At 34.9% G+C, this 12213-nt stretch overlaps 1 long non-coding RNA gene across 1 annotated transcript; it reads right to left on the bottom strand.

Moving 5' to 3' along the window:
- Positions 1–369: 369 nt before the first annotated feature.
- LOC110779495 (uncharacterized) lies at positions 370–6243 on the bottom strand. The gene is made up of 2 exons (XR_002531143.2): positions 3307–6243; positions 370–837 (listed from the first exon to the last, which is right to left on the bottom strand). It is a non-coding gene; the product is annotated as an uncharacterized lncRNA (long non-coding RNA).
- Between the last annotated feature and the right edge of the window lie 5970 nt (positions 6244–12213).

Below are 12213 nucleotides of genomic sequence, written 5' to 3'. Positions count from 1 at the left end.
TTGTATCTATATGAGCAAATATTAAAGTTTGATTTTAAACTTTTGCTCATTGTGTCTAAATGAGCAAATATTATAGTATCGACTTTAATTTTTTGCTCATTGTGTCTAAATGAGTAAATATAAAAGTTCGGGTTTTAAAATTTTGCTCATTGTGTCTAAATGACCAAATATTAAAATTCGAACTTTAAAGTTTTGCTCATTGTGTCTAAATGAGCAAATATTAAAATTCGAACTTTAAACATTTAATGGTCTTTTTTAAGTACCTCCATTGAAAGTGACAGAGACTTATATGGGAATAAAGAACAAGTATTCGCGTGACTAGTTAAGCAATTCACTAGCAGTGGAAAAATGTTCGAAAGCAAGCTAGAATTGGTTAACGAGCACTATTGCAATACTCTGGCCATGAACAATAGATTGAACCAGGAATACTATCAGAAAGATCTCAAAATGGTATGAGCTTTCAATGTACTTTCTATGTCTAATAGAGTAGCAGAACAAGCATGTACACCATCTAAGCGGTATACTCCTAACAAAAACTTGAAGGGAAACTAAAAACTACAGTAGCTGCAAGTCCACAGGCATCCATCTCCTGTTGAAAAAAAAGCTGATGTAATCCTTACACTTATGCAGTTCACTAACTGTATTTCTGAACTCTATTTATACACTGTTGCCGAGCTCCAAAACAAGTACCCATGTAAGAATCCCCGACCCAGAATTCATTGTTGATACTTACTAGCCAAATAGGGCACGAAGGATTCCTCATTAATCCAATCAGCATAGATGCGATAGGTGTGTATCCAGATTTTGATGCAAGGGTGGGTGCAGATCTTCTTAAATCTGAAACAAAACATGAGAGATTTGGTAAAAGTCAATCATAAAATCAAGATCCTGATGAATGAGTGAATATAAGCAGCTAAAACCCAGCCTGCTACATAACATAACTGTTTTCAACAAATCAATTATCAATGCTTACATATAGCTGTGACTAGAAACCTTTTATTGGTCCACATTCACCTTCAGTTTTCCAGAAATGTAGTTGCAGCATCTAGTTATAAAACTATATCTACCAACAATGATCCCATATCATTATCTTTGTAGTCTTTCTTAAAAACTCTAATTTGAATTCAAATCTAAAAAGGGCACCACTAGTGACTAAAAATTGAAGTGACATCAAATTCTTCTATCCTACAAAGACAACCTTGATTTTTGACTTTTGTTATCATTATTGCCACTCTGTTTCTAAATATTACACAACTGAGAGTTAACCCCTCAAAATCTGTGTTAGTTAACAGCATCGAGACATCAAGATGTCCACAACAGCACACAACTTTTTTTTGTAATGGTTGCAAAATTTATACTATGATCAACTAAAAACATCACCATTCCTCTGAATGGAGTGGACTGGACTACTCGAGTACAAGACAAACCAGAAAAAAAAGGAAACATCAAAGATATTCATCTTTGAAGTGGGGAGCAGAAACCCACGTATAGAAAACCCACCAAGAGAATAACGAACCAGGAGCAAGAGAATCGCAAATATAACCAAACTCAACACTTGTAAACTACTTGCATATTCATGAAAGGAAAAAAACAAATCACATATGCAATGAAATCAACTCAAATCGATTCTTGAATTTATCCAATTCTAGGATGTCTAATACAGAACCCTCATTCAAGAAAAATAAAAACAAAAATCAAGTAAAATACACAAAATTCAATTGAAAACCCAATTAAAGTAACTGACAATTAAAATTAGAATCATATCACCTACTAGAATGCAATTGTGATAACGACAAAGGTTGAATCTCCAAAATTGGAAATATCCATAATCCAACCTACAGTAGGCATCGAACCTGACCAACGTTTTTTGACAGGTGAACAAAAGAGAGTTAACCCCTCTCCAAGGCCTTACTGCCACGCAAGTTCAGAGTCGTGTGAATCTCTCTGTTTGGCAACCTGTAATTATACATCCAGACACTAGAGCTCCTTTTATTTGGAAGCTAATACCCTGCAATCATCGCACTATCTATGTTTTGTGCAACTGCTATTACTTCCAATCAAATGTATAGCCTCATGAATTTCGCCATTAAAACCCGGAGGGACAATCTGTTTGCTTCTTGTTTACTTGTACTTTATTCAATTTTTTCTTTACTTGTGAGTGAGATAACAAGAGAGATCCCTAAGTGCAACAACTCAAACACGTAAAACCAAATGAGGATGTAATTTAACTAGCTTTATCACTAACAGAATCTGACGTTTTCTCAATTTCTATGGGGTTTGGGAGGAACTTTTCACAATTTCTTCAGTTCCTCCCTAATCACATATAACAAATACGAATGATAACATCCAGATATAACAATTTTTTTGAATGATTATGCTCATGAAATGAACCTAACTCTCAAATTTTAAAAATTACAGCATACAATCATAAACAATACGGGGGAAAGAGAAATTCATTAGCACAATAACTAACAAATAATAACTCACGTGCTCATTTAACTTTCTTTTTTTGCTCATTTGCACAAATGAGCAAAATGAATTTGCTCATTTACCAAAATGCGCAAATTTGACCAAAGTCTTTTTAATCTTCTTGTTCTTCCTCATCCAACATCATGAACGAACAGAGATCAAAGATGCAACAAAAAATTTATGACTCAATAAACAACAATATTCCGTTGAATCTAATCATACATACTGATGTATTTGTCATAGTTAAAAAAACACCAAATTAATGAACAAAAGCTAAAAACTTCGGGTAACCAAAAAATTGGTAGCGGTCACAATAACTCAAAACTTAAACATTAACCAAACTAGTATTTTGAACTAATTTGGGCTTTAAATTGACAATATGCTATTGGGAGCTTTATAAATATGTTACTGGAAGATTTATAATTCAGCAAAAAGTAACGGCAATTCATGAGTCACTAGCTCATCATTTTCATCAATTAAATTTAAAGCTTTCTTCCCCCATATTTATAATGGTGTTGAATGTTGAAGGTGATTTTATTTCTGCCGCAAATTCATTTAACACATCTAAACAATGTCATTTTTGACAAAGTTCTTATACTTCGTCCGACCCCCCTTCAATTTTCTGTATATCTACTACTGGTATTTTCCCTTCAATTTTCTCAATAAGTACTAAAATGAAATTCATTAGCATAATAACTAACAAATAATCAAAATGAGCTAATTCGAAGAATAGAAATCCCTAATTCATAAACCTCAATCGAAAAATCAGAAGAAAAAAAACGAAACAAGACAAAACTTCAATTGAAAAACAAAAGAATTAAAAATCAAATACCTAACCTGGAAAATCGAAGGTCAATCAAAGCAACTGGGCAATAGATCTCTAAAATTGCGGGATGAAGATGGCTCGTTGAATCGCAAGAGAGGAGAAAATAAAATAAAATAAAATAAATCCCACGAATTGCAGCAGAGGAGAAGACGATGATGGCAGCGTGGGGGATGGTGGTGGCGCGGTAGTTGCAGCAGGTGAGGAGAATGGAGGAGAGAGAATGGGGAGCACTGGAAGTCAGGAGAGAGAAACTTCTTGTTCTTTTGTTTCATAATGGGATCGAATTTTTTGGAAATATTTACGATTAGGCCATTACTAAAACGTGGTAGGTAAACATTTATGAGCGGTTACATCTAATTGTAGCGAACGCACGAGATCGCTTCTCATTCTTCTAATTTTAAGCTCCCTTCCCATATATAATAATTAATGGCTGCATACCTATCCACCTATCTCTACATGCATAGGAGCCCAAACGACATCACATCATATACACATACTCATGTTTCTCTCACTTCTAACCTCTTAACATTTTCTCTCTCATCAAACCTCCTTTTCTCTCTCCATTTTTAGTGCCCATGGCGAATCACCGGCGACACCACCACCACCTCCATCGTAATATCACCAACAACTCATCGGCGTCGCCACCACCACCTCCATCACAATATCACCAACAACAATCGATTTTCTCGGCGATTTCTCCCAGCGATTACCTCCATCGCCGGCGTTTTGTTCAACTGCTTCTTCGTCCTCTAATTTCTCGCCTCCTTCACCATGGCCTCAACCAGCAATCTACGTAAGAGGAGAGAGAAAGAACAGAAGCCGCCATGCCTAGTGTTAGCGTTGGTAGGGACCGAATTTTCGACGCTCTAAGCAAAACATATGGTAAACTTGCGACATTTTCTCTTTAATACTGTCAATATTATAAATATCAATTGATTTTATTACCAGCGATTCCAACTCGATCTGGACTACGTTTCATATGCCAAATTTCTTTTTCTTCTTTAGTTCATGGTCAAGGCTTCGAGGATTAGGGAATAATTTTAGCCGAAGGTGCTGTCAATTTTAGCAATTTTTTTGTAAAATATATAAAAGAAATTGATGATTAGAATATTGTTGAGCAATATATTAATTCAGATAGAGATACACTGTTTAGGAATTAGGAGTTACTAATCTCCATGATTTGATGATTAGGTGCAGACAGGCCAAACATGGATCAAAAAGTTGTTCTAATATCTAATGGGAAGAATATAGTCAATCAGAATAAGGATAGGCGATTATTGTTTGATTTTGTGAAAAAGTGCCTAACCACCTACGGTTTACATGACACTTTTGTGCGATGTTCAGTTTTTCAACTCTCGTGTTCAACTTATAAAGAACCGTGTTCAAGTAAATTTAACTTATAAAACTATGATATTTCAACACTTTGGTGTGATGTTCAATTTCTCAAATTCTTATGCTCAATTTATACAAAATCATGTTCAACTAATTAAATTTAACTTATTTCTTCAAAAATTAAATTTAACTTATAACTAATATATGTTCAATAATTTTGAGTGATGTTCAGTTTTTCAAGTCTCATGCTCAACTTATAAAGAATTACGTACAATTAAATTTAACCTATAAAACTATGATATCTTCAACACGTTGTATGATGTTCAGTTTCTCAAGTCTTATGTTCAACTTTATATATAATCATGTTCAACTAAAAGGCAAGCAGCAACAATAATAAGCAGATGTTCATTATTTTTTACTAAAAGATCAGAAGTGGCGTTGTCTAAATATTGTCATGTTCAGTTTATAATTCATCATGTTCCACATATAAAAGATGATGTTCACAAATAAGAACACTTTTAGTGACGTTCAATTCTCAAGTCTCATGTTCAACTTATAAAGAATCATGTTCAACTAAATTAAACTTATAAAACTATGATATGTTCATAAATAAGAACATTTTTGTGTGATGTTCAGTTTCTCAAGTCGTATGTTCAAATTATAAAACTATGATATGTACAATACTTTTGTGTGATATTCAGTTTCTCAAGTCTTATGTTCAACTTATACAAAATCACGTTTAACTAAATTTAACTTATTAAACTAATATATGTTCAATACTTTTCTGTGTTGTTCGGTTTCTCAAGTCTTATGTTCAACTTATACAAAATCATGTTCAACTAAATTTAACTTATAAAACTAATATATGTTCAATACCTTTGTGTGATGTTCAGTTTTTAAAGTCTTATGTTCAACTTATATAAAATCATGTTCAACTTATATAAAATCATGTTCAACTCAATTCAACTTATTAAAACTAATATATGTTCAATAATTTTGTGTTTGTAAATTTAAATTTTTGTTAAAATATTTAATACTCGATTCTGGAGTAAGTGTGTTTAAATCAATAATAGGTGATTTTTTTTAGTTTCTAAAAAAATCACCTATTGTTCTTGGTTGTGTTCGATTTTTAAAACTCATTGTTCAGTTTTAGAAATTTAATGTTCATACTATGTTTGATATATTGTCAAGTTCATTTTTAATTAAAAAATGTTCAATGTTCAATTTCAGAATTTAACATGGAAGAAAAAAGACAGAGTCGAAGAAGAAGTGGAGGAGAAGTTGGTGAACTCAATTCGTTTGTAATTGGTGGTAGAAAATTTATCGACGAGGAGGGGCAAATAAGAACTATTAAGATGGAGAAAAGTTACAGAGGAGAGAGAAAGAATATAGAAGAAAGAGGAACATAGAAGAAGAAAAAGATTCATCAATATTCCTATTTTTTTTATTTTTTTATTTTCAAATCTACTAAAATGTAACGTAGTGATTAAACTTGTGCGGACGTATTAGAGTTCCTGATATATTAATTAATATTATTTAATTATCCTAAATTATTATTTTTCAAAAGAGAAATATGAAGAAGGATATTTTTTTCATGTTCATTTTTTTTATCATCGTGTTCAATTTTAGCTGCTTCACCTAGCTCATATGCACCCATCTCTGCATGCATAGGTATGCAGCCAAAAATTTGGGTTCCCATATATATCAAATTGCATAAATAAATGGTGATCTAGTATGGCCCAAAACATCTTGTCTTGAAGCATCCAATCTTCATCACCTCCTTGTTAGCTTGGCATCGTCTTGAATCTTCGTTCAATTGCTAACTTAAAGTTCTAAACTTAGAAATACTTGAAAATAATAAATTACATCAAAATTTCCATGTTACGCAGACCATATTTAAAACTTTACATTCAAAGATAGAACGGTACGCAGATCGTATTTAACTATCCTAAATGGCCATACTAGTCACTTGGAGTACCTGCATTACATAAAATATATATATTCTATGCATTCATCCATTCGTATGCTAAAACGAATGGCCCATATAAATATGCAAGTATTAAAGTGAATTAATTAAAATTCATGTTCACATAAACGCGTCCTAAAAGATTAATCAATTTCTAAATAATTAATCCTTTGACTTTCTTCTAATTAAAATCGAATTTAATTAAAATAATGCGACCTACGAAAATAACTAAAATTAATTATTTCTGTTGTTCCTAAGTTTTGGTTGATGACACACACATATTGCAAACTTCCTGATTATGGTTGCTAAATGACTTTGAACAGGCATATGCCCAAGTTTCTATTAGGATAGGAACTTGAATAAACTGGTGAAGTTCCTGAGGTACACTTGGAACAGTCAATGGAGTTCCAGAGCTGGAAGTTGTATCTGTTCCAGTTTGAAGTCACAAGAGGAGCAACACAGTTACATATCAAGAGTTCCGAATATCCACAAGAACTATTACAGACTCATAGCCAAGAGTTCCTGTGTTAGCTAGAGAGGAACTCATCAATGTTCCTTGGCTGGAACGTCTGAAGCTTCTGAGTTGCAAGTTCCAGACAAAGGGAAGACATGAAATCTAGGTAGTCCACTGTACTTAGAATTTTATGTAAATATTAATTATGCTAATGGTATATAGAGTACTCAAGGAACTTATGATTTAATTAGGCCATTTATTTTGGAAGCGATTTTTATGGAAAACATTTCTTAAATAAAAACAAGTTTTGCGTATTTAATATAAAATAGATTTACGTTTTATTTTATTTAAACAAAACTTGTTTTCCTAAAAATTCTCCTAAGTTTTTGTAGATAAATAAAATCTGTTTTAAAGAAATGCTTTAGGGTTTGATTGAGTCAAATCACCAACTGCTTCATGGCTGAACGTGGGAAGTGGTCTTCCCCTTGTTCCTCAAGTCAAGGGACGTGGAGACCAAAGTGCTGGCAGTTAGCAGTTGAGGTTTTGAAGGGAACTAACCCTAAGGATAAACACTATAAAAGGGAAATCGTTTTTGGTTTAAAGTACACAAACATTCTGAGAGTTTTTGCTTTCCTAAAAACGTTTTGTCTAAGATTTTCTAAAACAGTTTGTGTCCTAGTTAATTCAAAGTTCCTAAGTTTCTTATATCCTCACAAAAGCATTATTAATATCTAGAGTTATCCAAACACGAATTATATTTTGTATTAGTAAGGATAGAGTTATCCTGTTTAGACTTAGAGTTTAAGTCTGAGAGAGAGAAGTTAAGGAGTTGTAATCGAAGTAGATTACTGTGAGGAACACGAGTTTGAGAGGAACTTGTGTTGGAGAGATTATTGTAATCGAGGCATTACCATAATAAAAGAATTCTCTTCTTGATTAGTATCAAGAAGTTTTCACAATTGTTGTTATTGTCTTCTCTATTCTCAGTTTCTTGATTGTTTCTTAAGTTCCGCAAGAAACTTTATCAAAGTTCTAAATACAATTCACCCCCCCCTCTTGTGCGTGTTCCTACTGGAATAACAGTTGGTATCAGAGCCAGTACTCACCAAAACACAGGAAACCCTGTTTGAGTCAAGTTCCTGAAAGTATGAACTCACAAGAGAAACTGGAAGAAGGTTACTCGACACAAAGGCCACCTATGTTCAATGGCAAGTTCTACTCATACTGGAAGAATAGAATGGAGATATTCATCAAAGCTGAAAATTACCAAGTTTGGCGTGTAATTGAAGTTGGAGACTTCGAGGTAACAAAGACCAATGCTGAAAACGAGGTAGTTCCTAAACCAATGTCTGAATTTTCTAAAGAAGACTTTGATAAATATGAGATGAATGCCATGGCTGTCAAAATCTTGCATTGTGGGCTTGGACCTCATGAACACAACAGAGTCATGGGGTGCAAGAACGCAAAACAGATTTGGGAACTACTTCAAGTAACCCACGAAGGAACTAATGAAGTTAAGCGTTCCAAAATTGACCTTTTGATGTCTAAATATGAAAGATTTGAGATGCTTCCAAAAGAAACTATTCAAGAAATGTTCACTAGATTTACTAACATAACCAATGAATTAGTTTCTCTTGGTAGAATCATTCCCACAGATGAACAGGTAAGAAAAATACTAAGAAGCATGCCACAAGATGATCGCTGGAGAACAAAGGTCACTGCACTGTTTGAGACCAAGGACTTCACCAAGTTCAACATTGAACAACTTGCTGGTTCCTTGATGACACACGAACTGCATCTTGGAGCTGCTGTTCCCGAGAGCTCAAGAAATCGAGGACTTGCTCTAAAGGCTGAGGAACTCGATGAATCTGAACCAGATGAAGAAGAGGCTGCCATGCTGGTCAGAAGAATGAGAAAGCTCTATAGGAACTTCAAACCAGGAAACCAGAAAGGAAGGAACTTTGCCAAGAAAATCACTAGTTCCAAAACTGAGCAAGGTTGCTTCAAATGTGGAGAAACTGATCACCAAATTCGTGAATGCCCTCTGTGGGAGAACGACAAGACCAGAGGAAAAGGGAAGGAACAGGTCAAAGATCGCTTTAACAAGTCTACCTTCAACAGACCAAACTTCAAGAAGGCCATGATAGCTGCATGGGGCGAAGCAACAGACTCAGAAGACGATGAGGAACAACCAAATGAAGAAACTGCAAATCTCTGCCTTATGGCTAGAACAGAAGGAACTGATCAAGTTCCATCTGAAGAAGTAAGTTCCTCCACTCTTCAGTGTCTCTCAAAGTCAAAACTAATTGAACTGTTGCTAGAAACTCTAGATGATTACAAAAAGCTAAGTATATTAAAAGCACAAAGTGATAGAGCCTTGGAACTCAGTAAAGACCACATAAATTATCTGAACAATATTAGATCTGATGTCCAAGGCAGGTTCTTTGAATTACTAGATAGAAATACCTCTATTAATGAGTCATTCGAAAAAATTAGAAATGAAAACATCCTTCTACAAGTTCAACTCAGTCAATATAAGATGTTTAATTTAAGTTTAGATCCTACAAAATCCTTAGAAATCAACATGGGAATTTTTAACATCGACTTAGAAAATTTAAACAAAGATCTGATCACCACCAAGGAACAAAAAGAGAAACTGGAAAGGGAACTATCCATGGCCAGGGCACAGAGACAACCACCTAAAGTTCCTCCCAAATGGATTGAGAATGCTCAATCTAAGAGAACAGAAGGATTGGGCTTTAACCATAAAAATAGTCATAAGAAGAAGTATGTGGATCTTCCTAGTGTAAAAGTATGCTTCTCATGTGGAAGTGGAAGTCACATAAGTACTGAGTGTTCCAAGATGAAGGAACAGGATCAAAGAAACATAAATTATGTAAAACAAAAATGGGTTAAGAAGTCTGAAGTTATAGTTGAAAAGGAACTCGAGGAAACCCGAGTTCCTGTAACTAACCTTTGATCTCTTTACAGATTCTAGTGAAGGGGAACAGCTCGTGGTATCTCGACAGCGGGTGTTCCAAACACATGACAGGAGACAAATCTAAATTCCTCTCACTAGAAGCCTACAATGGAGGAACTGTGACCTTTGGAGACAACATGAAAGGAGAAATTATTGGAATTGGAAAAGTTGGAAGGTCAAGTTCCTACGCCATTGAAAATGTATTTTTAGTCGAGGGTTTGATGCACAGTCTACTAAGCATCTCTCAATTCTGTGACAAAGGAAACTCTGTAAGTTTTACTTCTGAAAACTGTCAAATCATAAACAATAACACTGGGAAGGTTATTTTGGAAGGAACTCGTAAAGGGAACACATATTCTGTGGATCTCAATACAGTTCCCAGGAACAATCTAACCTGCCTCAGTGCCTTTGAAGAAAATTCCCTACTATGGCACAGGAGGTTTGGACATGCTAGTTTCTCGCTGCTTGACAAACTAAGATCAAAGGAACTGGTTCGAGGACTCCCCTCAATCAAGTTCCTAACTGATAAAGTGTGTGATGCATGTGCAAAAGGCAAGCATGTCCGAAGTTCCTTTAAATCTAAGAAATTGGTAAGCACCACAAAACCATTGGAACTCATCCATATGGACTTATGTGGACCAATGAGAATTCAAAGCAGAAGTGGGAAAAAATATGTATTAGTTATTGTTGATGATTACTCTCGCTTTACTTGGGTCATATTTCTAACAAGCAAGGATGAAACGTTTGATGAGTTTGTTACATTTTCAAAGAAAATCCAGAAAACCACAGGTCACCAACTGATCCATATAAGATCAGATCATGGAACAGAATTTGAAAACTACAAATTCGATGAATACTGCAAGGAACAAGGTATGGACCACAATTTCTCAGCTCCCAGAACTCCACAACAAAATGGAGTTGTTGAGAGGAAAAATAGAACCCTAGAGGACATGGCAAGAACCATGCTAATAGCCAGTTCCTTGCCTAGGAACTTCTGGGCTGAAGCAGTCAATACTGCTTGTTACATTATAAATAGAGTTATGATTCGAGCAATCCTAAACAAAACCCCCTATGAGCTACTAAAAGGTATAAAACCCAACATCTCTTACTTTAGAGCCTTTGGGAGCAAATGTTTTGTCCACAACAATGGAAAAAGGAACTTGGGGAAGTTTGATGAAAGAAGCGACGAGGCAGTGTTCCTAGGATATGCCTTAAATAGCAAGGCTTATAGAGTTTATAACAAAAGATCTATGTGTGTTGAGGAAAGTGTACATATAATATTTGATGAATCTAACAAAACTGACATAGTACAGGAACAAGAATTTTTCGAGATTGGTTTATCTCGTGCTGCAGAAAATGATGAGGAGTTCCAAATAAGCAAACACACAGCAAGAGGAACTGCTCAACAAAATCAAGAAGTTCCAGTACTAGAGGAACAAGCAGAAAACCAAGAAGATCCAGAAACAACACCAGAGGAACCCCAACAGGGAACTCAGGTCATAGAAGGAACTGACGAAAATGCCACAACACCAGTAGCTCAATTTCAACCTAAACCTTGGAAGCATCTAAAGTCCCACCCAATGGAACTCATTGTAAGTGACATCAGAAAAGGAACTCAGACAAGGTCACAACTAAGGAACTTTTGCGCATTCCACGCGTTCCTCTCCATATTTGAGCCAAGAAATCACACTGAGGCTCTGGAAGATGCTGACTGGATCATTGCCATGCAAGAAGAATTAAATGAATTCAAAAGAAACAAGGTATGGCACTTGGAACCCAAACCAAAGCACCAGAAGGTGATAGGGCTAAAATGGGTGTTCCGGAACAAGAAAGATGAACATGCAACAATCATAAGGAACAAAGCAAGGTTAGTGGTCAAAGGTTATAATCAACAGGAAGGCATTGACTTTGAAGAAACATTTGCACCTGTTGCTAGATTAGAAGCCATTAGAATCTTAATTGCTTTTGCTGCTTTCATGGGTTTTAAACTTTATCAAATGGATGTTAAATGTGCTTTCTTAAACGGTTTCTTAGAGGAAGATGTTTATGTGGAACAGCCCCCTGGATTTGAAAATCCCGAATTTCCAAATCACATTTACAAATTAGATAAGGCTCTCTATGGACTAAAACAAGCCCCTAGATCTTGGTACGAGAGATTATCAAAGTTCCTCCTTCAAAATGATTTT

This window comes from Spinacia oleracea, chromosome 6 (assembly GCF_020520425.1).
Source record: "Spinacia oleracea cultivar Varoflay chromosome 6, BTI_SOV_V1, whole genome shotgun sequence".
Classification (NCBI taxonomy): domain Eukaryota; kingdom Viridiplantae; phylum Streptophyta; class Magnoliopsida; order Caryophyllales; family Amaranthaceae; genus Spinacia; species Spinacia oleracea.
Note: the sequence above shows the minus strand (reverse complement) of the source record. Positions and strands in the feature narration are given on the sequence as shown.